Here is a 27,692-nt window from a genome sequence, read left to right on the forward strand (position 1 = left end):
ATGACAGAGGATTACTGTAAACTTAACCAGGTGGTTACTCCAATTGTAGCTGCTGTTCTGGGTGTGGGATCATTGCTTGAGCAAATCAGCACATCTGCTGGTACCTGGTATGCAGCTATTTATCTGGCAAATGCTTTTTTTCTCAATTGCCATTATTAAGGACCACCAGAACAGTTTGCTTTCAGCTGTCAAGACCAGCAATAACCTTTCATTGTCCTACTTCAAGGGCACATCAACTCTCTATTCTTATGTCTTAATATTGTTTGCAGGGATACTGATCATCTTTCCTTCCTACAAGACATCACACTGGTCCATTATTTTGATGATATGCTGACTGGACGTAGCCAGCAAGAAGTACCAATGGCTCTAGACTTTTTGGTAAGGCATTTGTGTGAAAGAGGATGGGAGATAAATCCAACAAAAATATAGGGTCTTCCACTTCAATGCAATCTCTAGGTATCCATTGGCATGGGGCATGTCAAGATATTCCTTCTAAAGTGAAGGATAAGTTGTTACATTTGGCTCTTCCTATGAACAAAAAAGAGGCACAATGCTTAGTGGACCTCTTTGGATTTTGGAGTCAACATATTCCTCACTTGGGTGTGCTACTCTGGTCCATTTACCAAGTAACCAGTAAAGCTGCTAGTTTCGAGTGGGGACCAGAGCAAGAGGAGGCTCTGCAACAGGTCCAGGTTGCTGTGCAAGCTTCACTGTCATTTGGGCCATATGATCCAGCAGATCCAATGGTGCTGGAAGTATCACTGGCAAGTAGAGATGCCATCTGGCACATATGGTAGGCCTCTATAAGGAATCACAATGCAAACTCCTAGGCTTTGGAACAAAGCCCTGGCATCCAAGGCAGATAACTGCTCTCATTTTGAGAAACAGCTTTTGGCTCACTACTGGGGCTTAGTAGTGACTGAATACTTAACCATGGGCCACCAAGTTACCAGGAGACCTGAGCTGCCTATAATGAGCTGGATATTGTTTGACCCATTAAACCATAAATTTAGGTGTGAACAGTAGCACTCATCATAAAGTGGAAATCGTATATATGAGACTGGGCTTGAGCAGGTCCTGAAGGCACAAGTAAGTTACATGAGGAAGTGGCCCAAATACCCATGATTACCACTCTGTCACATTACCTTCACATTCCTAATCCATAGCTATATCCTCTTGGGGTGTTTCTTACAATCAATTGACTGAGGAAGAAAATACGTGGGCCTGATTTATAAATAGCTCCACATTTCTTGCAGTTACCACCTGAAAGTGGACAGTTGCAGCACTGTAGTTCTATTCTGGTATGTTCCTGAAAAACAGTGGTGATGGGAATTCCTCCCAGTGGGCAGAATTTTGAGCAACGTACCTGGTTGTTCATTTTTCTTGGAAGGAAAAATGGCCAGAAGGGTGTTTGTACATTGATACATGAGCTATTGCCTATAGTTTTGCTGGATGGTCAGAGACTTGGAAGACTGGAAAAAAAAATTTTTATTCATTTTTAAAAAAATATGAAGTCCCATTCAACCTCACTGCCCCTACCCCCCATTCCCCCCACAGCAACATTCTCTCCCATCATCATGGCACATCCATTGCATTTCGTAAGTACATCTCTGGGTATCGCTGCACCTCATGGTCAATGGTCCACATCATAGCCCATACTCTCCCACGTTCCATCCAGTGGGCCCTGGGGTGATCTACAATGTCCCATAATTATCCATGAAGCACCACCCAGGACAATTCCAAGTCCCGAAAACGCCTCCACACCTCATCTCTTCCTCCCATTCCCCATACCCAGCAGCCACCATGGCCACTTTTCCCAAACCAATGCCACATTTTCTCTGTGGACCTTGGATTGGTTGTGTCCATTGCACATCTATGTCAAGAAGGGGCTTAGATTCCACATGGATACTGGATGCAATCCTCCTGCTTTCCAGTTGTCAGCACTCTCGGCTCCATGGTGTGATGGTTGGCATTCTTCAACTCCATGTTAGCTGAGTGGGGTAAGTCCAATAAATCAGAGTGTAGGAGTTGAAGTCTGTTGAGGTTCAGGGCGTGGCTATCATATTGTCAGTCCAGAGATGAGACTCAAATCCCCTAGATATATCTTAAACCCCAGCACCAACTACAAGATTGGAAAATTGATGACAAAGAGATCTGGGGAAGAGGTATTTGGCTAGACCTTTCTGAGTGGGCAAAATTCATGAAAATATGTGTGAATATTCACCAGAAAATATGTGTGAATTTAGCAGAGGAAAGCCTTAATAATCTAGTGCATAAAATGACCTGTTGTGTGGATAGAACTGAGCTCTTTCTTCTGTCATTGCCCAATGGGCTCATGAATAAAGTAGCCATGGTGGTTGTGATGGAGGTTATGTATGGACTCAGCAAAATGGACTTCCCCTCACCAAGGCCAACTTGAGTATAGCCAAGGCTAGGTGCCCAATCTGCCAGCAGCAGAGACACAACCCCTTATATGGTATCTTTCCCCCAGGTGATCAACCTGCTACCTGGTGGCAGGTTGACAACATTGGACCACTTCCATCATGGAAAAGGCAGCAATTTTTTCTAACTGTAATAGACACATACCCTAGATAAGTGTTTGCCTTCCCTGCACACAGTGCTTCTTTCCAAACTGCAATCCATGGACTTACCAAATGTTTTATCCACCACCATAGTATTCCACACAGCACCTCTTCTGATCAAGGAACCTACTTCACAACAAATGATGTGCAGGAATGGGCAAATGCTCATGGAATTCACTGTTTTTTACCATATCCCCCATTATCCTGAAGCAGCTGGATTGATAGAATGGTGAAATGACCTTCTGAAGACTCAAGGCACCAACTAGGCAGCAAACTTTGCAGGGCTGAGGCAATGTTTTTCAGAAGGTTGTGTATACTCTAGATCAGCACCCACCTTAAGATGGTGTTTTTCTCAAAGCCAGGATTCATGGGTCCAGGAATTTAGGGATGGAAATGGGAGTGGCGCCACTCACTTTTACCCCTAGTGATCCACTAGGAAAATTTTTGCTCCCTGTCCCTGAAACTTTAAGCTCTGCTGGTCTACAGGTCTTAATTCCAAAGGAATAGTGCTTCCACGAGGTAGTACAATAACAATTTCACTGAAGTGGAAGTTAAGACTGCCACCTGGCCACTTTGGGTCCCTCATGCATCTGAATCAACAGACAAAGAAAGGAATTACTGTATTGGCTGGGGTAATGGATCCTGACTATAAGGGGGAAATAGGACCTCACCTACACAATGAGAGTAAAGAACACTTTGTCTGGAATACAGGAGATCCCCTAGGGCGACTCTTAGTACTACCAGGCCCTGTGATTAAAGTCAATGGAAAATTGAAACAATCCAATCCAAGCAGGACTAACAATGACCACAGACCTTCAGGAATGAAAGTTTGGTCACATCACCGGGCAAAGAACCGTGGCTAGCTGAGGTGCTTGCTGAGGGTAAAGGGAACAGGGGATGGGTAGTAGAAGAAGGTAGTGATAAAAATGAACTTCAGCTACATTACCAGGTACAGAATAAGGACTATGATGGTCATGAATATTTTTTCCTTGTTTTGTTGTATGTTTGTGTATGTACATAAAACAAATATCTTTTTTCTTCCCTATTCTTTCTCCTTGTCATGTAACATAAAAGTTGTGTTAGTTTCATGTTGTAGTATTTAATGATGTCAGATTTAAGAGTGATTATTACCCAAGGACTGGCACCCTATTCTAGAGGGACTTAGTGTGTTTCTGGTTCTACACAACTACTGTTATCCAGAAATGTATATCTATATATCTATGTATCTCTATATCTCTGTATATCTATATATCTATATACCTGTATCTATATATCTGTACCTATAGCTATCTATATATATTATTGTTTTTATTTGGAGACTAAGTATGGTTTAAAGGGATGTGTATGTATGGCTGCCAAGTTGATAATGGGTGGACTGAGATGGTTTGGCTACTGTGTTAAATTGGTCTGGTAATGGTGCCCAATTTTTGGTCAAGCAAGCAATGGGCTAATTGCAATACAAAGACATTTCATGGACTTTAATAATTATTGATTTCATTACATAAATGGTGGTTACATCTACAGTCAACCAAAGAGATTGATGTCAGCAAGAAGTGACATCTCATCCAATGAGTTGAAGGCCTTAAAAGTAGAGGTGATTTCAGCATTCAGGGAGAGAATCCCCATCTCTACTTCAGATATCCAATGTCTCCTGGAGAATTCAATGAGGACCTTCATCTGAGTTCCTGGCTTGCATCCCACCTTATGTAATTTGGCTTTGTGCATACCCACAGTCACATGAGACAATTTTATAAAATCTCATATTATTTATAGATATCTACTCTCGTTCTGTTTCTTTAGAGAACCCCAATTAATGCTGGAAACTTAATTAAATCCAGGCATATTTCAGTAATTTGATCTGGGCCTGAAATACAGACCACTCTCCATCCTTACAAGCAAAAAGAAAATTATCATTGAGGAAGGGTTCTCCTATAAAAAATGTTCCTCCAAAAAAAGAAATGTTAGAATATGTCTGTCATATTTTTCCTCTTTTACTTACAATTATTACTTCTAGATTATTTTGCTTGAATGCAAATCCAAGTCTCAATCTTTTACACTGTACTATTCCTAGGGTTTATATAAGCCATGCTTAATAAATCTTTCTTGAATGAAAGAATGGCTACAGACTCTACTGCTGCACAGACAAGCCATACTATATTCATCCAAACTCTAACAGACACTAGCCTTTTCTATTTAGTGCTATGACAGCTATAGGAAAACTCCAAATGTGCAAAAGGAAAAATCAGTAATCAGAAAGCATTGTAATCAGATGAAAAAGACAATTGGTGAAATAAAAATAAAAATAGAGGAAAAGGATGAGTTACTTATCAAATGCTACAGAAGAATAAATCAGTGAATTAGACCATCTTGAAAAATCTCCTAGAACTCATTGCTAAAAAGCATAATACATTACTATGGTTTAAAAGAGAGAGAGAGAAGAAGGACCCTGGCATAGATCTTTTTAAAAGAAAATATAGAGCAGAAAATGAAGAAACAGTACTCAAAAAATGACAGAAGAAAGATTTCCCCATTCCAAGACACTAATACCTCTTCTATTCAATATTATTCCGTAAGTTCTAGTAAGAGCAATTAAGCAAAAAAAAAAAAAAAAAAAAAAAGAAATAAAAGTCATCCAAATTTGAAAGGAAGAAATAAAACTTCTTCTATTTTACTCATGGAGAGTATTTACATAGAAAATTCTGAAGAATCCACATCAAAGCTACTAGAGTTAATAAATGAATTCATAAAATGACAGGGTACAGGATCAACATGCAAAAATCAGTGGTGTATGATACTATACATTAGTAATGGACAATCTGAAAAGGATATGAAGAAAAACATTCCATTTACATTATCAACTAACAGAATCAGATATCAAGAAATAAATTTAACAAAGGATGTAAAGAACTTGTACATGAAAAACTGCAAAACATTGCTGAAAGAAATTAAAGAAGACCTAAAGAAATTAAAGGACATTCCAAGTTCATGGATTGGAAAATCAAACACTGTTAATATATCAGTTCTACCCAAAGAAGTTTATACATTCAAAGCAACCCAATGAAAATTCCAACAACCTTCTTTGTAGAAATGTAAAAGCCAATGATCAAATTCATATGGAGGGGTATGGAGCCACAAATAGTCAAAATCATTCTGAAAAAAAGAACAAAGTTGGAAGACCCATATTTCTCAATTTTAAAACATATTCAAACAAAGCTTAAACAGTTAAAAACAGTGTGGTATTGGCACAAGGACAGACAACAGAACAATAGAATAGAATTGAATTCAGAAATAGACACAAACCTCATTGACCAATTGATTTTCAAAAAGGATGCCAAGTACATGCAATGGGAAAAGAATAGTCTCTTTCAAAAATGGTGCTACAAAAACTGGATATCCACAAACAAAGAATTAAAACAGACTCCTACCTCATGCCATAAACAAATTTAACTCAAAATGGATCAAAGATCTAAACATAAGAACCAAAGCAATAAAACTCCTAGAAAATAACTTAAAGGTACATCATCAGGACCTTGTATTTGGCAATGGATTCTTCGACTTTACACCCAAAGCATGAGAAATAAAAGAAAAAATAGATAAGCTGTACTTCATCAAAATTTTAAAACTTTCATGTACCAAAAGACATTATCAAAAAAGTGAAAAGACAAACTACAGAGTGGGAGGAAATATTTGGATACCATATATCTGATAAGGGCTTAATATCCAGAATATATAAAAATACCTACAACTCAACAGTAAAAAGACAACCCAATTTTAAAAATCAACAAAGGACTTGAATAGACATTTCTCAAAGAAAATATGCAAATGACCAATAAAGACATGAAAAGATATTCAACATCATTAGCCATTGGGGAAATGCAAATCAAAACCACAATGATATACCACTTCATCTTCTGTAGAATAGTTATTATTAACTAAATGGAAAATAACAAGTGTTGGCAAGGATGCTATTTGATGCAGCATCATATAATGGTCATCAGTGTATATACTGCATATACTGCATCATGGAGAATGGCTCACCATCCCAACAGGGAATCAACTCCAAGGTAACACTTCAGCTGCACCTTCAAAAAGTTCTTTCACTGTTCTGTCATGCACTTCTGGGTGGTATGGTGTGGGATGTGATCAGTGAACACTGATGCCATGGGCAAACTCCTGCATCTCCTTTGGTGTATGAGTACTTTGGTCCAAGGTGATATTATGCAGGATCACACGTGCCTGCATTGCCATTCCTTCAAGCCCTTGGATTGTGGTGTAACATGAGGTCCTGCAAACAGTAAAGGCAAACTCACACCCAGGATATGTGTAGATTCCAGTCAAGATGAATCATTGCTCCTTCCAGAGTAGAAGACATTCATGTTCTTGAGGTATGGTGCTATATCATGGGCCCATTGTTGGTCTCTCTGTTGCTAGTTCATTGAACATTGAACATTTGGCAGAAGCATTATTTAGATTAGTCTTTGTAAGTCAGAACTTGTGCTCCTGGGCCCAGACATAAAATCCATCTCTGTCACCTTGGACAGTCTCTTCTTTAGCTCAGTTTCCCAGGAGTGGTGTGGCCAATGATAAAATCTAGTTAGTATGAGCTGGCTGAGTCACACTGGATTGGTTAGGGCCTTTTCCATGATAGATGCTCTCTGGCGGGCATCAACATGCAATACAAATATTGTCGTACTCCATGACTATTCCCATTGGACTATCTGTATGTCTTTTCCAAGACCTCCTTGTCCCTTCTCTTTCCAGATCTCTGACCAGCCAAGCCTTTCACTGCTGCCCACATGTCTATATATATTCTTACCTCAAGTCACTTCTCTTTCCACACAAAGCAGATGACAAGCTACACTGCCCCAAATCTCTGCCTTTTGGAGGGGTTCTCCTCACCTTTGTCTTTCAGGCTCTCTCCTGAATGAGGCTGCAGTGCAGGAGCTGCCCATTTTAAATTTGCAACCATGTACTGAAAAAAAACATCTATAAATCAGGCTTAGAGAGACTTTTTCCTTTTCTATCAGTTGGCTTAAAGGACCTCTATGTAGCCTTGAAATGAGCTGAGTGAGAGGTGCTGGGGAAACAGTGATGGGTGACTTTGGAGTCTAAGTCATCTGCTCATATAGCTTACCTGTACCCTCTGGTTCTGCTTGAGGCTGATCTCAGTTATACCTATTCCATCCAACAATGGATTGCTGATAGAGCCACTCAACCTTATGACTTCATGGTTCTGACAGGATGCAGCTCATGATGGATAGTTCTGAATGTCTTATAACCCAAGGTCAGATGCTACATCTCTACCAGATCCCAGTAGCACACAAGGGGCTGTTTATTAAGTGGTGCATAGGCTTTCTTCAGAACCCTATTGTTCTAATATTGCAATTTTCTACCTAGCCTTGCCATAAACTCCACATGGCATCTCTTCTTTAATATCATTGGGGATCAAATAGCCAAGTAGTAATTCTAGTATTTCTGCTTTCCTTGGGATGATCCATTGCTTTCTCCAAGCTTCTAAGGACCTATAAACAACATAGTAGCACTATCTTCTAAGATCCTTATAGGACCTTAAAACCTATATCATGAAAGAATGTTTTCCCATTACTAAACTGCTTTATACAACTTTATGTTCTTCCCTCCCCTCAACTTGATTCAGCATTCTTACAGTCAAGATTCAGTCCCACACATGTTCACCCAGTTCCTGCCAGTCATGTTGACAAAGTCCTGCAATTTCTTTGGAGCTTGATTTCTTATCAAGTTTAAAACTTCCACAAAATTTAGGTGAGACTTGACTTAAGTTATTTGTCTTGCAACTAGAAGGGAAGGTGGGATGGGCCCTAAGGTACACATGTGCTGCTTGCAAGGAGCAGTTGTGCATTGCCATCAAGAAAGGGGATAAAACTACATTTAACAGGGGATGGGACAACATATGCAGGCTAAAGGGCTCAGGGGAATTTTAGTATTCAAGATTTTCAGTGGAGCAACCTACGTGGTTCTTTTCCAAGTCCCAACATCTCACTCCTTCCAAATCAGGGCTCTGATTTTGGCATAGAATTATCAAGAACTATGAAGAGTCTAAGATTTTATCTTAGTTAAAGCTAGCAAGTTAGCCTTCCATAGCTTCAGTGGATGTCAGTAGTAAAAAAATGAGGCTCCTTTGTCAGAGATAAAGGATGTTTATTATTTACAGCAACTCCAGTGGCCAGCATCAGTTTTTATTTTATTTTATTTTTTTATTTCTCTCCCCTCTCCCCAACCCCGGTTGCTTGTTCTCTGTGTCTATTTGCTGTGTCTTCTTTTGTCTGCTTCTGTTGGTGTCAGCGGCAAAGGGAATCTGTGTTTCTTTTTGTTGAGTCACCTTGCTGCATCATCTCTGTGTGTGCAGTGCCATTCCTAGGCAGGCTGCACATTTTTTCATGCTGGGCAGCTCTCCTTACGGGGCGCACTCCTTGTGCATGGGGCTCCCCTATGTGGGGAACACCCCTGCATTGTGCGCATCAGCACTGCACATGGGCCAGCTCCACATGGGTCAAGGAGGCCCGGGGTTTGAACCACAGACCTCCCATGTGGTAGGTGGATGCCCTAACCACTGGGCCAACTCCACCATCCCAGCATCAGTTTTCATATCTGCTTCCCAATCCCTAATTCCACAGAGTAAGATAAAGAAAACAAGATGCTACCTGTATTGGTGCTTTGAAATTGTATGTATTCCCAGAAAAACATGTTATTAAGTCCAATTCCTTCCTGTGAGTGTAAACCCATTGTAAGACCTTTTGGTGAGGATACTTCAGTAAGGGTGTGTCCTACATCAATCAGGAAGACTCTTAATCCTATTAATGAAGTACTTTATAAGAGAATGAAATTCAGACAAAGAGAGAAAGCCGTAGAAGAAAGAAATTGAATAGCATGCTTTCTCTTTGATCCAGAGGGAGATAGCTATCTCTCTCTTCTAAACCATATGCTTACAAAGATAATCCGGGACAAATGTCAGTTAATGCCTGTATTAGTCAGCCAAAGGGGTGCTGAAGCAAAATTCCAGAACTCTGTTGACTTTTTTTAAATTTAGTTTAATTTTCAATTATCTTTTTTTAAAATTAATAGATCACACAAAATGTTACATTAAAAAACATATACTCCATATATCCCATATACCCCACTCCCCATCCCCCATCTCTTGATATTTATAAAGGCTATTTATTTAGGGTAGAAGCTTACAGTTACAAGGCCCTAAAGAGTCAAACTCAAGGTACCATAAGAGGTACTTTCTTACCCAAAGTCTGTTGCCACATGTTGATGCAAGCTGGTGGGCAATGTTTGCAAGGGTTCAGCCTTCCTCTTCCTTCTTAAGGCTCCATGGGTCCAGTCTCAGCTGTAGGCTGGCATAACACTCATCTCAGGGTTTCTCAACTTCTCTGTTCTATTCAGCTGTAAACTATCAAGCTCATCTCTTTTCCTTGGGCCTCCACCATATCCATGTAGCTGTCTCTCTCCTCTGCATTCTTCTCTGTGTGCGTGTCCACCCACCAAGGAGGCAGGGATTCAACACCCTACTGATGTGGCTGAATCAAAGCCCTAATCTTAATTTTTAAAAGTAAGTATAACCTTTGAATTTAATACAAAGGGAATTATATCCAGAGGAACCGATTAGTTTACAAACATAAATAGAATAGATTAAGATTGCCAGAGAAAGAACAGAGGAAAAGAAGCTTTCACTTTGGGGTGAAATAATTGCACAAAAATTCAAATAAGTTCAACTTAGTGTCAAACAAAAAGCCAATCAACAATAACACCATAGTCAAGAGAGAGAAACTGAAATTCAGAGGAAACTCATCAAGATATTAAGATACCTAGATATCAGCAAAAAAATTACAAGCTATATTAAGAAACAAGAAGATATAGCTCAGACAAGGCAACTAATTAAACTTCAGAGGAGACATAGAATTTGGTTAAAAAAATAATCAAAGATATTCAAACAAATATCCTAAAGCAATTCAAGGAGATGAAGAAAAATATGGATAAAGAGATAAAGGATATTAAGAAGATACTGTGTGATTACAAAGAGGAATTTATTTGAAAGCATAAAAATAAACATAACAAATTATGTGGATAAAGTGCACAATAAAAGAGCTTAAAATGCACTAAAGGTAATGTATCTAAATGTTGAGTTGGGCTCAGATGTGACCTTTCTACACATGCCTCTTCTGTCACTTTTACTGAACCTGTGGTTGACACTGGGATTAGTGTACACTCAGGAGACTTGAGTCTCTGAACTGACCATGTGTCAGCTGGGCCCTGAGCCTCAGCAGAGTTGAAATGCCTACTCTCCAGCTCACTGGACTTATCCAGATCAACTAACAGGGAGGTGAGGATTGTATACCACCACACCAAGGAACCAAGAGTGCCTACAATTGCAAGCAGGAAAATCACATCCATCAACCATCTTGGATCTAATCCCCCTCTCTATTTAGAGGTGGAGTGGACATCATCATCCCAGTGTCCACAGAATGGAGGAATAAAATATGGATTAGAGTGAACTTAATGGTATTCTATTGTATACTATTGTGACTCTAGCAATAGAAGAAACTGTGTCATTGATGTGGAGACATTGGCCACAGTAGTTGCTGAGGGCAGGGAGAGGGAAGAAGAGATGTGATGTGGGGGCAGTTTTGGGACTTGGAGTTGTCCTAAATGATATTGCAGGGACAGATGCTGGACATTATATACCCTGCCATAACCCATTGAATGTACTTGGGGAGTGTGTAAACTACAATGCAAACTATAAACCATGTGGTGCAGCAGTGCTCCAAAATGTATTTACCAAATGCAATGAATGTGCCACAATGATGAAAGAGGTTGTTGATGTGGGAGGAGTGGTGTGGGGTGTGGGGTATATGGGAACCTCTTATATTTTTTAATGTAATATTTTTTGTGATCTATATATCTTTAACAAAAAGGCAAGTAAATAAAAAAATTTTAAATAAAATACACTAAAGTCATATAACAGCAGATCTGAATAGGCAGACGAAAGAATCAGCAAACTAGAAGACAGGAAACAGAAATCATACAGACATAAGAACTGAGAGAGCCAATAGCTGCAAGCAGGAGAATTCCATCCATCAGTCATGTGGAATCTAAGCCCCCTCTCAATTTAGAGGTGCAGTGGGCATTGCCATCCCGGGGTCCTCAGGATGGAGAAATAAAATATAGATTAGAGTGGATTTACTGGTATTCTACTATAGAATTATTGTGATTCTAGCAATGGAAGAAATTATATTATTGATGTGGAGACAGTGGCCACAGGAGTTGCTGAGGGCAGGGAGAGGGAAGAAAAGGTGTGATATGGGGGCATTTTGAAGATATGGAGTTGTTCTGAATGATACTGCAGGGACAGATGCAGGACATTATATATCCTGCCATATCCCACTGAATAGCCTGTGGGAGAATGTAAACTACAACATAAACTATAATCCATGCTGTGTAGAAATGCTCCAAAATGTACTCATCAAATGCAATGAATTTACCACACTAATGAAAGAAGTTGTTGATGTGGGAGAAATGGGGGATATGGAGAATGGGATATATGGGAACTCTAATATTTTTTTGTAACATTTTGTGTGATTTATGTATCTTTTTTAAAAAGGTAATAAAAAAATGAAGAAAAATTGAGCAGCCTCTTAGAGATTTGAATGACAGCCTAAAGCATACAAACATATACATCATGGATGTCCAAGAGGAAAAGAGAAGAAAAAAGGGATAGAAAGAATATTTGAGGAACTAGTAGCCCCAGGTTTCCCAACTCTTATGAAAGACACAAATGTACATTTACAAGGAGTGCAACATATACGAAACAAAATGAATCCTAATAAACCTTCTCCAAGACATACTGATCAGAATGTCAAATGCCAAATATAAAGAAAGAATTCTGAAAAGAGCAAGAGAAAGTTTATTCCTCACATACAAGGGAACCACAATAAGACTGAGTGCTAATTGCTCATCAGAAACCATGGATGCAAAAAGGAAGTGATATGATATATTAAAGGTACTGAAAGAGAAAAACTGCCAGCCCAAAATTCTTTATCCAGCAAAACTGTCTTTAAAAAATGAGGGAGAGTTTAAAATATTCACAGATAAACAGAACTGAGAGAGTTCATCAACACGAGACCTGCCTGACAAGAAATACTAAAAGAAGTTCTGAAAGATGAAAGGAAAAGACACAAGTGAGAGGCTTAGAGTAGAGTGAAGAAATGAAGATTATCAGTAAGGGTAACCAAAAGGGTAAAGAGAGAGACAAAAGAAGATATGACATTTAAAAACTAAAAGATACAATGACTGAACTAAGTACTGCCTTTAGATAAATAATATTGACTATTAACCAATTCAATGACCCTAATCAAAAGACATAGATTGGAAAAATGGATAAAATACCATGATCCAAATATATGCAGTTTAAAAGAGACTCACCTTAGACTCCAAGACACAAATAGGTTGGAAGGGAAAGGTTAGGAAAAAGATATTCCATACACATTGTAACCAAAAAAGAGTTGAGGTAGCTATACTAATAATGGACAAAATATGCTTTAAATGCAAACCCATTAAAAGAGACAAAGACACTATATAGTAATAAAAGGAGAAATCAACCAAGAAGAAATAACAATGATAAATATTTATGCACCTAACCATTGTACCCCAAAATACATGAGGCAAACACTGGCAAAACTGAAGACAGAAATAGATGTTCCTACACTAATAATTGGAGAATTCAGTACACCATCCTCATCAATAGATAGAACATCTAGGCTGAGGATCAATAAGAAATCAGAGATCCTGAAAGATATGATAAGTGAAATAGAGTCAATAGACATTAACAGAACATTACACTCCAAAACATGAGAATATACTTTCTTGTCAAGTGTGCAAGGATCAATCTCCAGGATAGACCACATGATGGGTCATAAAACAAGTCTCCATAAATTTAAAGAGATTGAAATTATGCAAATTTCTGACTATAATGGAATGAAACTGGAAATCAATAATAGGCAGAGAACTGGAAAATTCACAAAGATTTGGAAGTTAAACAGCACACTCAAACAATCATGGGTTAAAGAAGAATTGCAAGAGAAATCAGTAAATATCTTGAGATTCATGAAGATTCGCATCTTCATAATGAGATCTTATAGGATGAACTGAAGAAAATTCTGAGAGGGGAATTAATAGCCCTAAATGCTCATATTTAAAAAAAAAAGAAGAAAGAACTAAAGCAAACACTTTACTGCACACCTGGAGGTACTAGAAAAAGAACAGTAAACTAATTCCAAAACAAGCAGAGGAAAGACATAATAAGGATGAGAGCAGAAATAAATGAAATGGAGAATTGAAAAAAAAAACAATAGAAAGCATTAACAAAACAAAAAGTTGGTTCTCTCAGAAAAGCAATAAAATTGACAAGCCCTTAGCTCAACCAAAAAAAAAAAAAACAAAAATGAGAAGGTGTAAATAAAGTTAGAAATGAGAGAGGGGATATAATCGACTCCACAGAATACAAAGGATCATAAGAGGATACTATGAATAACTTTAGGCAAACAAATTAGACAACCTGGATGAAATGGGCAAATTCCTAGAAACAAACAAACATTGTACACTAACTCTAGAAGAAAGAAAAGATATCAATAGGCCAATTACAATGAATCAGTCATTAAAAACCTCCCAGTGAAGAAAAGCCCAGAACCAGATAGCTACACAGGTAAATTCATTCCAAGAAGATCTAATACCAATCCTACTCAAAGTCTTCCACAAAGTTGAGAAGGAGGGAACACTACTTAACTCATTTTATGATGCAAACATCACTCCAGGATAATGGGCCCCAAATAGCCAAAAACATCTTGAAAAAGAACAAAGTTGGTGGACTACTCACACTTCCTCACTTTAAAGCATATTACAAAGCTACAGTGGTCAAGACAGCATTGTACTGGCATAAGAATAGATATGCCAATGGAATTGAGTTGAGAGTTCAGAAACAGATACATCTATGGCCAATTGATTTTTTGACAAAGTTAACTAGTCCACTCAACTAGGAAAGAGTCTCTTCAACATATGGTGCTTAGAGGACTGCATATCCACATGCAAAAGAATGAAAGAGCACCCCTATCTCACATCATATAGAAAATTTAACTCAAAATGAATGGAAGACCTAAATATAAGAAACAGAACTACAAAAGTACTAGAAGAAAATGTAGGGAAGCATCTTTGATTTCTTGTGATAAGCAATGGTTTCTCAGACTTTACACCCAAACACAAGCAATGAAAGAAAAAAAATAGATACTTGGGACCTCTTCAAAATGAAGAACTTTTGGGCATAAAATGGCTTTGTCAAGAAAGTGAGATGACAATCTACTCAATGGAAAAAATATTTGGAAACCATATATCTGATAAAGATGTAATGTCCAGAAAAAGTAAAGAAATCCTACAACTCAATAATAAAAAAGACAAACAACCCAATTACAAATTGGGCAAAAGACTTGAAGAAACTTTTTTTCAAAAAAGAAATACAAATGGCTAAAAAGCACATGAAAAGATGCTCAACATCATTAGCTACTAGGGAAATGCAAATCAAAACAACGAGATATCATTTCATACCTACTGGAATAGCCAGTGTTGGAGAGGTTGTGGAGAAATAGGAACATTCATTCATTGTTGGTAAGAATGTAACATGGTGCAGCCCCTGTGGAAAATAGTTCAGCAGGGTCCTCAGGAAGATAAGTATAGAATTGCCACATGATCCAGCAATCCCATCTATAGGTATATACCCAGAAGAAGTGAAAGCAGGGATTGAAAAAGATTTGTACACCAATGTCACAGTGGCATTATTCACACTTGCTAAAAGATGGGAATAATCCAAGTGTACATCAACTGATGAATGGATAAACAAAATGTGGTACATATATATGATAGAATATTACTCAGCTGTAAAAAGGAATGATATACTGATGCATGTAACAACATAGATGAACCTTGAGGACATTATGTTGAGTGAAATAAGCCAGACATGAAAGGACAAATATTGTATGATTTCACTGTTATGATCTAATCATAATAAACTCAGAGTTATAATCTAGAATACAGGTTATTAGGTGATAAATATGGGTTAGCAAAAGAGGAGTTGATGCTAAATTTGTACAGAATTTCCAATTAATTTGATTGTAAAAGTTTGGAAATGGATGGCAGTGATGGTAGCACATTATTGTGATTGTAATCAACAGGACCAAACTGTATAGGTGTATGTGGTTAAAAGAGGAAATTTTAGAATATATATATTAATAGAATAAAAATTAGAAGACAGAACACAGGACTGTACAACACAGTGAACCCTATTGTAGATGATGACCTATATAGTTAATAGTACAATTGTAAGAATGTTCTTTCAGGAATTATAGCAAATGTGTGCTATTAACACAAAGTAGTAATAATAGGGTGGTATATGGGAAAAATAAATCTAATGTAAATAAAGGAAGAAATATTTTAATATTTCTTATCAATTGCAACAAAAGTAACTACTATTTAAACAAATAGTACAATTATTTAAAAGTTCTATTAAAGCAGGCTAGTTAGGGGATAAAGAGACGAATCTGCATCCTGGCAGAAAAATCACTACCATTAAACAATTGGCCATGGATACCCCACAAGATGGCTGCTGGAAGTACCTTGTGAGAACCCCATTCACACCAGGGTTTCCTCCAGAAGCCAGGAGAAGCCCTGGATATTCTCCAGGGGCCTTATCATTGGGCCCTCCCTGGGGACTGAGATAGTATAATCAATCAAAACAGCAAATAACTGGGATTCTTCCCCCTACATTAGCAAGGGGCAGAATAATTAATGGTTTAAAAGGCAAGAGTGGAAGCTAAATGGGCCCTTTCCCCTTTTTCCCTTGCCCTTTTCTTCCCTTTTCTCCCCCTGCATGGATCAGCATGCAAGTAAACCTGGGGATTTGTAACATGTAATGAGGAATTATAGTCTGTAAATCAGCCCTCTTTATCTCCCCTTTCCTCTCTACCAGAGACCCATAATCTGTTATTTTCTCCCATTTCTCTTCTCTCTATTTCTTAATAAATTATTGGCCTAACTAAACTGGCTTGCACTTAAAATTCTTTTATTTTTTTGTAGCTTAGCCAAGAACCTAGAGAAAATCTGGCAACACTATCATCAATAGTAACAAATGTTCCACACAATGCAAGGTATTGCTGTTGGTGGGGTGGTGTACACAAATCATGTATTTTATGCATGTTCGTTTTGTAAACTCACAACTTCTCTAATGAAAGCAGATAAATACATAAGCATGTTTTACCCTGGTAAAAAGAAAAAGTAAAGATTTGGAAGGAAAGGGGGGGGCAGAGAATGCTTAGCATGACAGTTAAAAGCACTCTTGTAGGAGAAATATGGTGGAGATGAATTGTATGGTTCTTGATTCAAGGGCAATATAAAGACATCTTTTGCATGATGAAAATGATTTTGAAAATGATCTTGGTGACTTTATATGTGAATATATCTAAGTAAAATTGCTTAATAAATAATTGTGCAAGAATAACCAGAAATAACAGTTATGCACAGCAGGGAAAGCATAGCAAGATTGAGAGGTAAGGAATTTTGCTTGTTTGTCTTTTTTGTTTATTATTATTGAAATAATGAGAATGTTCTAATAATGACTGAAGTGATAAATGTAAAATTATGTGATTATACCAAATACCATTGATTGTATACTTTGGGTGAATTTATGCTTTGTTAATATGTATCAATAAAATTGATTTGTTTAAAAAAATAAAACTGCTTCCAGGCAGATGTTAAACCTCAAGCATTAGTGTTTGTTCAACATTTGTATAACATTTGTATGACACACTGGATTTATGTTAATAAACAGCTTCACTGCACCTATGACATAAAACAGGTGAAATACATCAGAACCCACACAATGGATTAGTGCCATAGATCATGAAGAAATTATCATTGAAACTGAGTCACCTCGGGATTTGGATGAGAAAAACAGAGCATACTGGTTCAAAACAAAAGCATTAATACATATGTAAGTATCACTGATAATCTTAATTATGTATTATATAAATTAGGCTAACCTATATTAATTTAATGGAAGTAAATTACAATTATTTTTCAAAGTTAAGTGTAAATTCAGTTGTGTTAAGTACTGCCAAATTCTCCTCTGAAGGTGTTTCATATTTTGGATTCTCAGCAGCAGTATATGCAAGGACCTGTTTCTCCACAGGCTCTCCAACAGAATGTACTGCCATATGTTAAATTTTTACCAGCCTGATAGGTGATAAAGGATGTCTTAGTGTTGTTTTAGTTTTCATTCCTCTAATTATGAATGAACATTTTTGCATACATTTGAAAGCCATTTTACATTTTTAAAATTGTCTGTTCATGTCTTTTTAGCATATTTCTATATATTTTTTAATCCTTTGTTCCTTAATTCTTGAGTGTTCTTTACTAGGGATATTAACCCTTTGTCTTTGGCATAAGTGACAAATATTTTTCTTCTACTTTGTTAATTTCCTTTTGACTATGTTTATGGTGAGTGTTTTAGTTTCCTAGGCTGCTTAAAATAAGTGTCATGAAATGACTCAGGGTAAACAAGGAGAACATATTAGCTTACAATTTTGAGGCTGGAAAAGCATCCAAATTGAGGCATCATCATGGCAATGCTTTCTCTCCCACTACCAGCTGGCAGTGATCCTTGATCCTCTGTCTCATAGCAAGGCAAATAGTGGCATCTGCTGGTTTTTCCCTTCTCTTCTGTGTTTTGCTGATTTCAGCTTCTCTTCTCTCTCTCTCTCTCTCTCTCTGTCTCTCTCTCTCTCTGTCTCTCTCTCTGTCTCTCTCTCTCTCTCTCTGTCTCTCTCTCTCTCTCTCTCTCTCTCTCTCTCTCTCTCTCTCTCCCCCCCCCCCCCATTTACAAAGGAATCCAGTAATAAGATTAAGACCATCCTGATTGAGGTGGGCCACACCTTAACTGGAATAGCCTCATCAAAAGATTCTGCTTACAATGGGCTTACATCCACAAGAATGGATTAGATTTAAGAACATGTTTTTCTGGGTGTACATACAGCTTCAAACCACTAGAGTGGGTTTTGTCATGCAAAAATTTTGTATTTTTATGCAGTCAAACTTATCCATCTTTTCTTCTATTGCTTCCAGAATTTGAGCCATAGTTAGAAAGTCATTCTCTATACAAAGATTAAAGAATCTTTCACCCAGGTTTTCTTCTAGAACTTATAGGATTTCATTTTTTCATTTACAACTGTATGTTTGGGGATATCGATCTAACTTTGTTTTCTTCCAAATACTTACCTACTTCTCCCAGTACCTAACTTAAAAGTCCATCTTTACAACAGTGATTTAAGATGCCAGTATCAAAGGCTAAATTTCCACATGTATTGGGTCTACTTCTCAACCTTCCATTTTATTCCACAGATCTATTTGTGTCTTTTTTTTTAATTTTTAATTTTTTTATTTTTGTCTTTATTTTTTAATGTTACATTAAAAAAATATGAGGTCCCCATATTACCCTCACCCCCCTCATCCCACTCCTCCCATATCAACAACCTCTTCCATCATCATGGGACATTCATTGTGCTTGGTGAATACATCTCTGAGCACTGCTGCATCACATGGTCAATGGTCCACATTATAGTTTACACTCTCCCCCAGTCCACCCAATGGGCCATGGGAGGACATACAATGTCCAGTAACAGTCCCTGCAGTACCACCCAGGACAGCCCAAGTCCTGAAAATGCCCCACATTACATCTCTTCTTCCCACTCCCTACCCTCAGCAGCTACCATGGCCACTTTCTCCAAATCAATGCTACATTTTCTTCGATTACTAATCACAATAGTTCATGAATAGAATATCAGTAAGTCCACTCTAATCCATATTCTATTCCTCCATCCTGTGGATCCTGGAATGGTTGTGTCCACTCCACATCTATATCAAGAGGGGGCTTAGATTCCACATGGATGACGGATGCAATTTTCCTGCTTGTAGTTGTAGGCACTCTTGGCTCCCTGGTGTGGTGGTTGACCTTCTTCACCTCCATGTTAGCTGAGTGGGGCAAATCCAATAAACCAGAGTGTAGGAGTTGCTAGTCTGTTGAGGCTCAGGGTCTGGCTATCACATGGACAGTCCAGAGATTCAGGCCCCATGGGTATATACTAAACCTCAGCACCAACCACAGGTCTGGTAAAAGTAACAGGAGAGGCTTGTGAAAAAAGATCACATCAGAGTCCAGCTCCATCACACAGAAACACAAACTTCAAAGTAGGGCCAACTGACATGGCACTGAATTCCATCTGCCATAACCATAGAACCTGTGGGTCTCTGTAGCCCTCAGAAGAACCAATACCTGGGGTTGTATCCACTTTATCTGTCTCTGGGACTCTGCTGAGTTGTGCATAAGGATGACCCCTCTGATAACCTCCCAGCTCTTTTTTGGAGACTCACAGCCATATAAATTCATTTGTCCTTTCCATTTCCCCCTTTTATTCAGGTCAAAAAGCATTTTTAACTCCTGGTATTATATGTAGACTGAAATAGTCTGCTGGTCCAAGTTGACCCTTGTATTCAAGGTCATTTTCTAGTTACATCATCAGTTGGTACTTGGTAGTAATCCCTTGGCACCAGGGAGGCTCATCCCCGGGAGTCATGTCCCACACTGGGGGGAAGGCAACACATTTACATGCTGAATTTGGCTTGGAGACTGGCCACATTTGAGCAACACAGAGGCTCTCAGGAGGTAACTATTAGGCACCCTGCAGCTCTAGGCCTTGTTCTTACTTCAGATGCGCAGGGTTACAAGCATAGGCATTAGTATCAAGGGCTCATTGTTGGACCTTCCTTCTTTTTTGGTCTTTGCTGTTGCACTTGGGGGATTGTTGCTGTTCCTTTAGGGACTGTGATAGAGCTCCCCTGGCTAGGAACTCAGCACTCCCTCAGTTGTTGTTTTTAATTGTAACCACTATGAAAATATCCAAACATTTTTATGTACCCTGGATATATGCCCTGGAGAACTCCCTGCCAACCACGTGTCCCCTGTCAATAACATCCCACACCAGTATTCCTCTGCTGCCATTATTGAACCTCTCTGTGATCCAAAACTTCTTCAAAAATGAAGCCCAATATTTTGCCAGGTTCCATTAATAGTAAAATGGAATATAGTGATGAGTTTAAAGGTTAGATATAGAATACATATTAATTTAGAAAAATTAAGGTAAAAATAAATTGGGGTATCAAAAAATTTAAAAATGCAAAAGCTTTGTGTTTCATGTTTTGCCTTCTATCATTGCAATAAGTGTTGCCCTGTATGCAAATCTGCAATGTGTTATGGCAGTCGAGCATGTCAAGCCCTCAACATTGTTGCAAGTATCTCTAAACATGGCCCTTCAAGCAATGGAGATTTATTGTCACTGTGAGCCCTGAGGTCCCCACATACTCCCCATCCCACCCACCCCACCCCTTCCACATCAACAACCTCTTCCATCATTACGGCACATCCACTGCACCTGGCGAATACATTCTGGAGCACTGCTGCACCACATGTACAGTGGTCCACATTGTAGTCCACACTCTCCCCCAGTCCACCCAGTGGGCCATGACAGGACACACAACATCCAGCATCTGTGCCTGCAACACCACCTAGGACAACTCCAAATCCTGAAAATGCCTCCACACCATATCTCTTCTACCATCTCCCTACCCTCAGCAGCCACCATGGCCACTGTCTCCACATCACTACTACAATTTCTTCCCTTACTAATCACAATAGTTCCTCAGCAGAACACCAGTAAGTCCACTCTAATCCAAACTCTATCCTCCATCCTGTGGACCCTGGGTTGGTTATGTCCAGGCCTCCTCTACATCAAGAGGGGGCTTAAATTCCACATGGATGATGGATGCAATTCTCCTACTTGCAGCTGTAGGCACTCTTGGCTCTCTGGTGTGGTAGGTGACCCTCTTCACCTCCCTGTCAACTGATCAGGGTAAGTCCAATAAACCAGCGTGTAGGAGCCATAGGCCCTCTTAAAAACATTATATTTAATGTTTTCTTCACTAGTTTATGCGTGTTTGTTTTCCATATGAACTTTACGATCAAATTGTATACTCTGAAGAAATAGCTGGTTGGTAATTTTTTAAAGTATACACTAAATATATACATTAATTTAGGAGGAGAATTTACATTTTTATAATGTTTTATAATGTCTTATCCAAGAACAGGGATGTCTCCATTACTTCAAATGTACTTTTGTATCTTGCAAAAGTGTTTTAAAATTTTCCTTATATAAATTTTACACATTTCTTTAATCTTATTTGTTTAATATCATTTTAATCTTATTTTTTACTATTGCAAATGTGATTTTTGTCTACCATTATTTCTTCTAACTGGTTATTGTTTGTGTATGTCAAAGCTGTTTATTTTTTAAATGGATTCTTTTTTTTTTAAGATTTATTTTATTTATTTTTCTCCCCTCCCCCCCACCCCAGTTGTCTGTTCTCTGTGCCCATTTTCTGCATGTTCTTGTTTTTGTCTGCTTCTGTTGTTGTCAGTAGCACAGGAATCTGTGTTTCTTTTTGCTGTGTCATCTTGCTGAGTCAACTCTCCGTGTGTGCGGCGCCAGGCTGCACTTTCTTTCATGCTGGGCAGCTCTCCTTATGGGGTGCACTCCTTGCGCATGGGGCTCCCCTATGCAGGGGACAGCCCTGCGTGGCATGGCACTCCTTGCACACATCAGTACTGCACATGCACCAGCTCCACACGGGTCAAGGAGGCCCAGGGTTTGAACCGTGGACCTCCCATGTGGTAGATGGATGCCCTATCCACTGGGCCAAGTCTGCTTCCCTAAATGGACTATTTTATGTTTGAATTATTTTTATTATTGATTTTATGGGGTTTTCTAGGTATAGTATTATATCATCTACAAAAGGGATGCTTTACTTTTTCTTTACCTATTCTTATGTCTGCTGTCCATTTTCTCTTGTCCAAAACCCCTAGTAATAGCAGAAATAATGGACATCATTGCCTCTAGTGAAAATATTTCTATATTTTTTCCCTATTAAATAAAATACTAACTTTAATACTAAGGTCTAGATATAATCATGATATATATAATCATGATAGGAAAAAATCCCTCAATTCCTATTTTCTTGAGTGGTTTTTCAAATGCACATTGACTATTGTGAAAGGCTTTTTCAGAATCTATGGAGATAATCATAAAATCATATTTTTCCTTATATCTAATAATATAGTGTCTGATTTTATTAATTAATTTCTTATATTGAACCAACATTGCATACTAGAATAAATTTCACATTGTCATGGTGCATTGTCTTCTTAAAGTAGTGTTGAATTCTGCTTGCTAATATTTTTTTATGATTTTTACATTGATATTCATGAATGATATTAGTCTATATTTTTCTTTCTTTGTGCTGTTTTTATCTTGTTTAGGTATAATTTCATAAAGGAAATTAGGAAGAATTTTTTCCCCTTTCAATGGTCTGTAATAATTTTCATAGCAAGATGTTTCCTGGTCCTTGACGATTTGGTAGAACTCCCCTGTGAAACCAAATGGGCCTAGGGTTTATTTTGTATGGTTGTTCCTTAAAAGTTTTCTTGATTTGTTCTGTGGAAATTGGTCTACTGAGTTTTTGTACTCTAAAGGGGGAAATTTTGGTAATCTTTATTTCCCTAAAAAATTAAGCATTTTCATTTAGATTTTCACATTTATTTCCATAGATGTTGCAAATCACTCTTCTTACCTTTAAAAAAATGCCTTCTGTTTCAATGGTTATTTCCCCTTTGACATTATATGACATTACTTATTTTCTGTATTTAGGCTTCTCTCTTTTTTCTTGACCAAATTATCTTGTGGTTTCACGATAATTTTTTTCAAAGATAAGGATGTTGGTTTGTTAATTAGACAAAATTTTCTAATTTTTACATCCTTAATTTATATTATCTTTATTATTTCCTTGCTTCACTGTTTCTATTTGTCACAATATGCAATATTTGTACATTATTTTCCCACCTCCACACTTTGTTTAGTCTTGCACATATATTTTTGCTGAAGTTTCATCAGTCATCACTTGGTTGGATGAAGCTCATCCCCTAGCAGATTCCTCAAGAAGAATTGAAGTGTGCATAATTCCCTAAGTTCATGTTTGTTGAAATTATCTTTCTATACACCTAAAATTTTAAGGACACCTTGGCTAGATATAAAATTCTCAGTTCACACACACTTTCATTCAGCTTTTTAAAAGGCTGATCTATGTCGCCTTGCTTTGTATGTTGGTTTTGAAAAGTCTGATGGTAGTTAACTTTCTTTTACCTTTGTATGTTATTTGATATTTTTGCCTTGAAGTCTTGAGGATTTTATCTTTCAAATCTAATAGTTTTACCAGGCTATTCCTCAGAGGTTTTCTTTGCTAGTTAATTTTACGAGATACCAAGTGAAAAGGCAATATTTGAATATGTAGATTCATGTCTTTTTCTGTATATGGAAAATTTTGTATTATAATTTTAAATATTAGCTCTGTTCCATTTTTTTGTGTTGTTCTTATTCAAGGATCCTGAAAATATGATTATTATTCATTGTTTGCCCGTCTTCCATTTCTATTACTCCCTTTCTGATCCTGTTTGCTCCTTTATGTCATTTCCTTCTCTTGGTTGTTTTCCAGTCTATCTTCAATATCTCTTTTTTATGTTTTTATTTGGATCTATTTGTTCTTGGGCACCTTTTATATCTAAGATATCTTTGTCTTTTTCTTCCATTTCTTTCCTGAATCTACCGACTCTGTTCATTCCTGCTTCTTTTTTTTCCATTTCTGGTTTTGGTTTTTGAATTTCAAATTCAAGGTGTTTTTTCATATTCCCAAATTCTTGTTTGAATATATTTCTGTTTGGAGTGTTGATGTACAGTTCTCTTCTGCTACATGGTTGTTTTTCAAGGGAATGGCAGGTAATTTTCCTCAGGCGATATATGTGAAAAAATCGTTTCCTGATTTTCTTCACTATTTCTGCATGGACAAGGCATTTCTTCCTGTTCATTTTTGTGGTATTGGGGTGTTTTACAACATTCCAAGTTTAATGACGCCCTCTGCTGTCAAAGCAGCAAAGTTCAAGTATTTGGTGAGATTTTTGTTGTTTTCAGGGTGAAGGTTTTGAGTACTAATTTTGTGGTTCTCTTTTATCTTACAGGACCCTAATATGTTCCCACCCACTTACCAAAGGATACTTCTGCCTTCCCTCTTGCCTCTGCCTCAGAAGCTGTGTATGTGTCCAAAGATTGCCCTTTAAAAACATGTCCGCCCGACGTCTCGTCCTGTGCATCTCGTGACTCCCCACGCTCCCGCTTGTTCTCCTCTCCCCTCACCGTCTAAAGATGCCCTGGCCACCAGCTAGAGCGGAAACCACAGCACGTCGTCCGAAACGCCACCCCCGTCGGGCTCCTCCAGGAGTGAGGCAGGGGCCGGGGCTGTCCAGACCCAGGCCGTAAACCGATTTTCGAAGTAATAGACAAGAAAATTCCGAACCTGGAGAAGATAAGGGGGAAGCTTGCTTGATGGTCACCAGGAAGGAAAGAGCAAAGGGCAAAGGCCTAATCAAGGTCAGCCGGATGCGGTATCTAAGTACCAGGAAGTCAAAATAACCTGGAGCTTGCAAAAGAATTGCAGAGGAGTTTCACGGCATTAAGTCAAGATATTCAGAAAACAATAAAGAAGACAGCAAGCTGGGAGCATCTTATGAGAGAAGAAAGTGAACAGAAATGTTTCAAAACTGTACTTGAGCTGCAGTATATTTTGGACAACTTGGGAGATGAAGTGCAAATTGACCTGAAACAAGGTTTGAATGGAGTGCAGGTACAGTCTGAAGAGGAATTGTCATTGTTGGATGAATTCTATTAGTGTACCCTGAAGAGGACATGAGCTTAAGGTTGAATGAACATGTCTCCATTCACCTGTGGGACTTGGCTGGAAGGGAAGGAAAAGTCTGTATGTGGAGCCGCCTATAAAGCTCTAAAGAAAATTGTTGAGTGTGTTTTCCAGTCAAAATCCCCAACCACCAGAATGGCCTGTGTGAGGAAGAGGTGGCAGCCTCTGCACCTACAGCTGAAGACTGTAGGAAGCTGAAGCTGAATCTGAGCCTGCAGAAGAATACACTGAACAAAGTGAGGTTGAATCAACAGAGTATGTAAATAGACTATTTGTGGTGGAAACACAGTTTAGCAGCAGTGAAAAGGAGCAGGTAGAAGAGTGGACAGTTGAAACAGTCAAGGTGTTCTATTCACTGCAGCAGTAACCACAGCCTACATCTCCTTCAGTACCAGAGCCCCACTCTGACTCCAGGCAGATCCCTTTGTGAGAAGGCACTGAGTAAGGACCTTATGGTGCAAATGCAGGGGCCCTATATAATATGGGATTCAGTGCTGATCCTGCCATTGTATCTGCACAACCCATGAATTCAATACAAAATATGGACATGCCCCAGGTGGCTTCCCCTCCAGTTCATTCTGAATCTAGACTTGCTCTGTGGAGTGGAGGTGGCTCAAGCCATTGGGCTCCTCTCTCCCACCTGGGAGGTCCCTGGTTCAGTTGCAGGTGTCTCCTAAAAAGGAGGCAAGCACACAACAAACAGACACAGAGAACAGACAGTGAGTGCAAAACAACAGGGGAGGCGGAGGAGAAATAAATAAATAAAATAGATTTGCTCAACCTAATCAGTTCCTGTACAACCAGAAGCTACACAGGTCCTTTGGTTCACCTACAAGTGAGGGGTCCAAAGCATCTCAGCCCTTGTATCAGCCTTCTCATGCTACACAGCAATGGCCACAAAAAAAACCAAAAAAACATTTCACCAGATTCAGGCAACAAACTTTTAAAATACAGACCTGAATACAGCACCATCATCCCTTCCTGTTGCTTCTCAGCCTCAGGTGTTCCAGCTTGGGACAAGCAAATCTTTACATAGCAGTGGAATCAATGTAAATCCAGCCCCATTCCAATCCATGCAAACAGTGTTCAATATGAATGCCCCAGTTCCTCCTGTTAATGAACTAGAAACTTATCAGTACCAGGCTAGTTATAATCAGAACTTTTACAGTCAGCCTCACCAAGTAGAACAAACAACTTCAGTGAGAACATCTTCAAAAAGTGGTTGGCACTTACCACGGTTCCCTGGACACCCATCAAGTGACTGGGACCCACCAGCAGCCTCCCCAGCAGAACACTGGATTTCTACAGAGTGGTGTGTCTCGTGGAGGCTCCCATGGTACTAGAGGGTTGATGAATGGATAATGGGGCCCTGCCAATGGATTCAGAGGAGGATATGATAGTTACTGACCTTCATTCTCTAACACTCCAAAACAGTGGTTAATACAATCCTAGTTCAGTGCTCTCCAGGACTACTCTATCAGCAGGATGGATATCAGCAGAATTTCAAGTGAGGCTCTCAGCAGTGGATCACAGTGAACCCCAAGAGATCATGGAGGGCCCCTAAGACCAAACAAGGATTCTGCAACTGAACACACAGCAAGTTAATTAATCTGATACACAGGATTATGTTTAATTGCCAGAAACACACTGATGAGTGTACCATGAAATGTTACCAGAAGAGTCATTATCTGTTTGTCCTCCTTTTCAGAAAACTTATTGTCAAGGGACTATTTTCATCCCATAAAGACAGGAAAAAGCAGATGTGGCTCAACTGATAGAGCATCCATCTACCATAGAGAGGGTTCAGGGTTAGATCCCTGACCTGTGTGGAGCTGGCCCACACGCAGTGCTGCTGTGCACGAGGAGTGCCATGCCATGCAGGGGTGCCCCACGTGCAAGGAATTTGTCTCACAAGGAGAGCTGCTCCATGTGAAAAAAGCACAGCCCACCTAGGAGTGGTGCTGCACACACAGAGAGCTGACGCAGCAAGATGACACAACAAAAAAGAGATGCAGTTTCCCAGTGCTGTCAGATAATACAAGTGGATGCAGAAGAACACACAGCAAATGGACACAGAGAGCAGACAATGGGCGGAAGGGGAGAGAAATAAATAAAATAATTTTT

General features: G+C 38.7%; 1 pseudogene; it reads left to right on the forward strand.

Annotated features, from left to right (window-relative positions):
• Window positions 1-27,177, forward strand: LOC101423097 (caprin-1-like; annotated as a pseudogene).
• Window positions 27,178-27,692: the final 515 nt, after the last annotated feature.

This window comes from Dasypus novemcinctus, chromosome 6, assembly GCF_030445035.2.
Source record: "Dasypus novemcinctus isolate mDasNov1 chromosome 6, mDasNov1.1.hap2, whole genome shotgun sequence".
Lineage (NCBI taxonomy): Eukaryota > Metazoa > Chordata > Mammalia > Cingulata > Dasypodidae > Dasypus > Dasypus novemcinctus.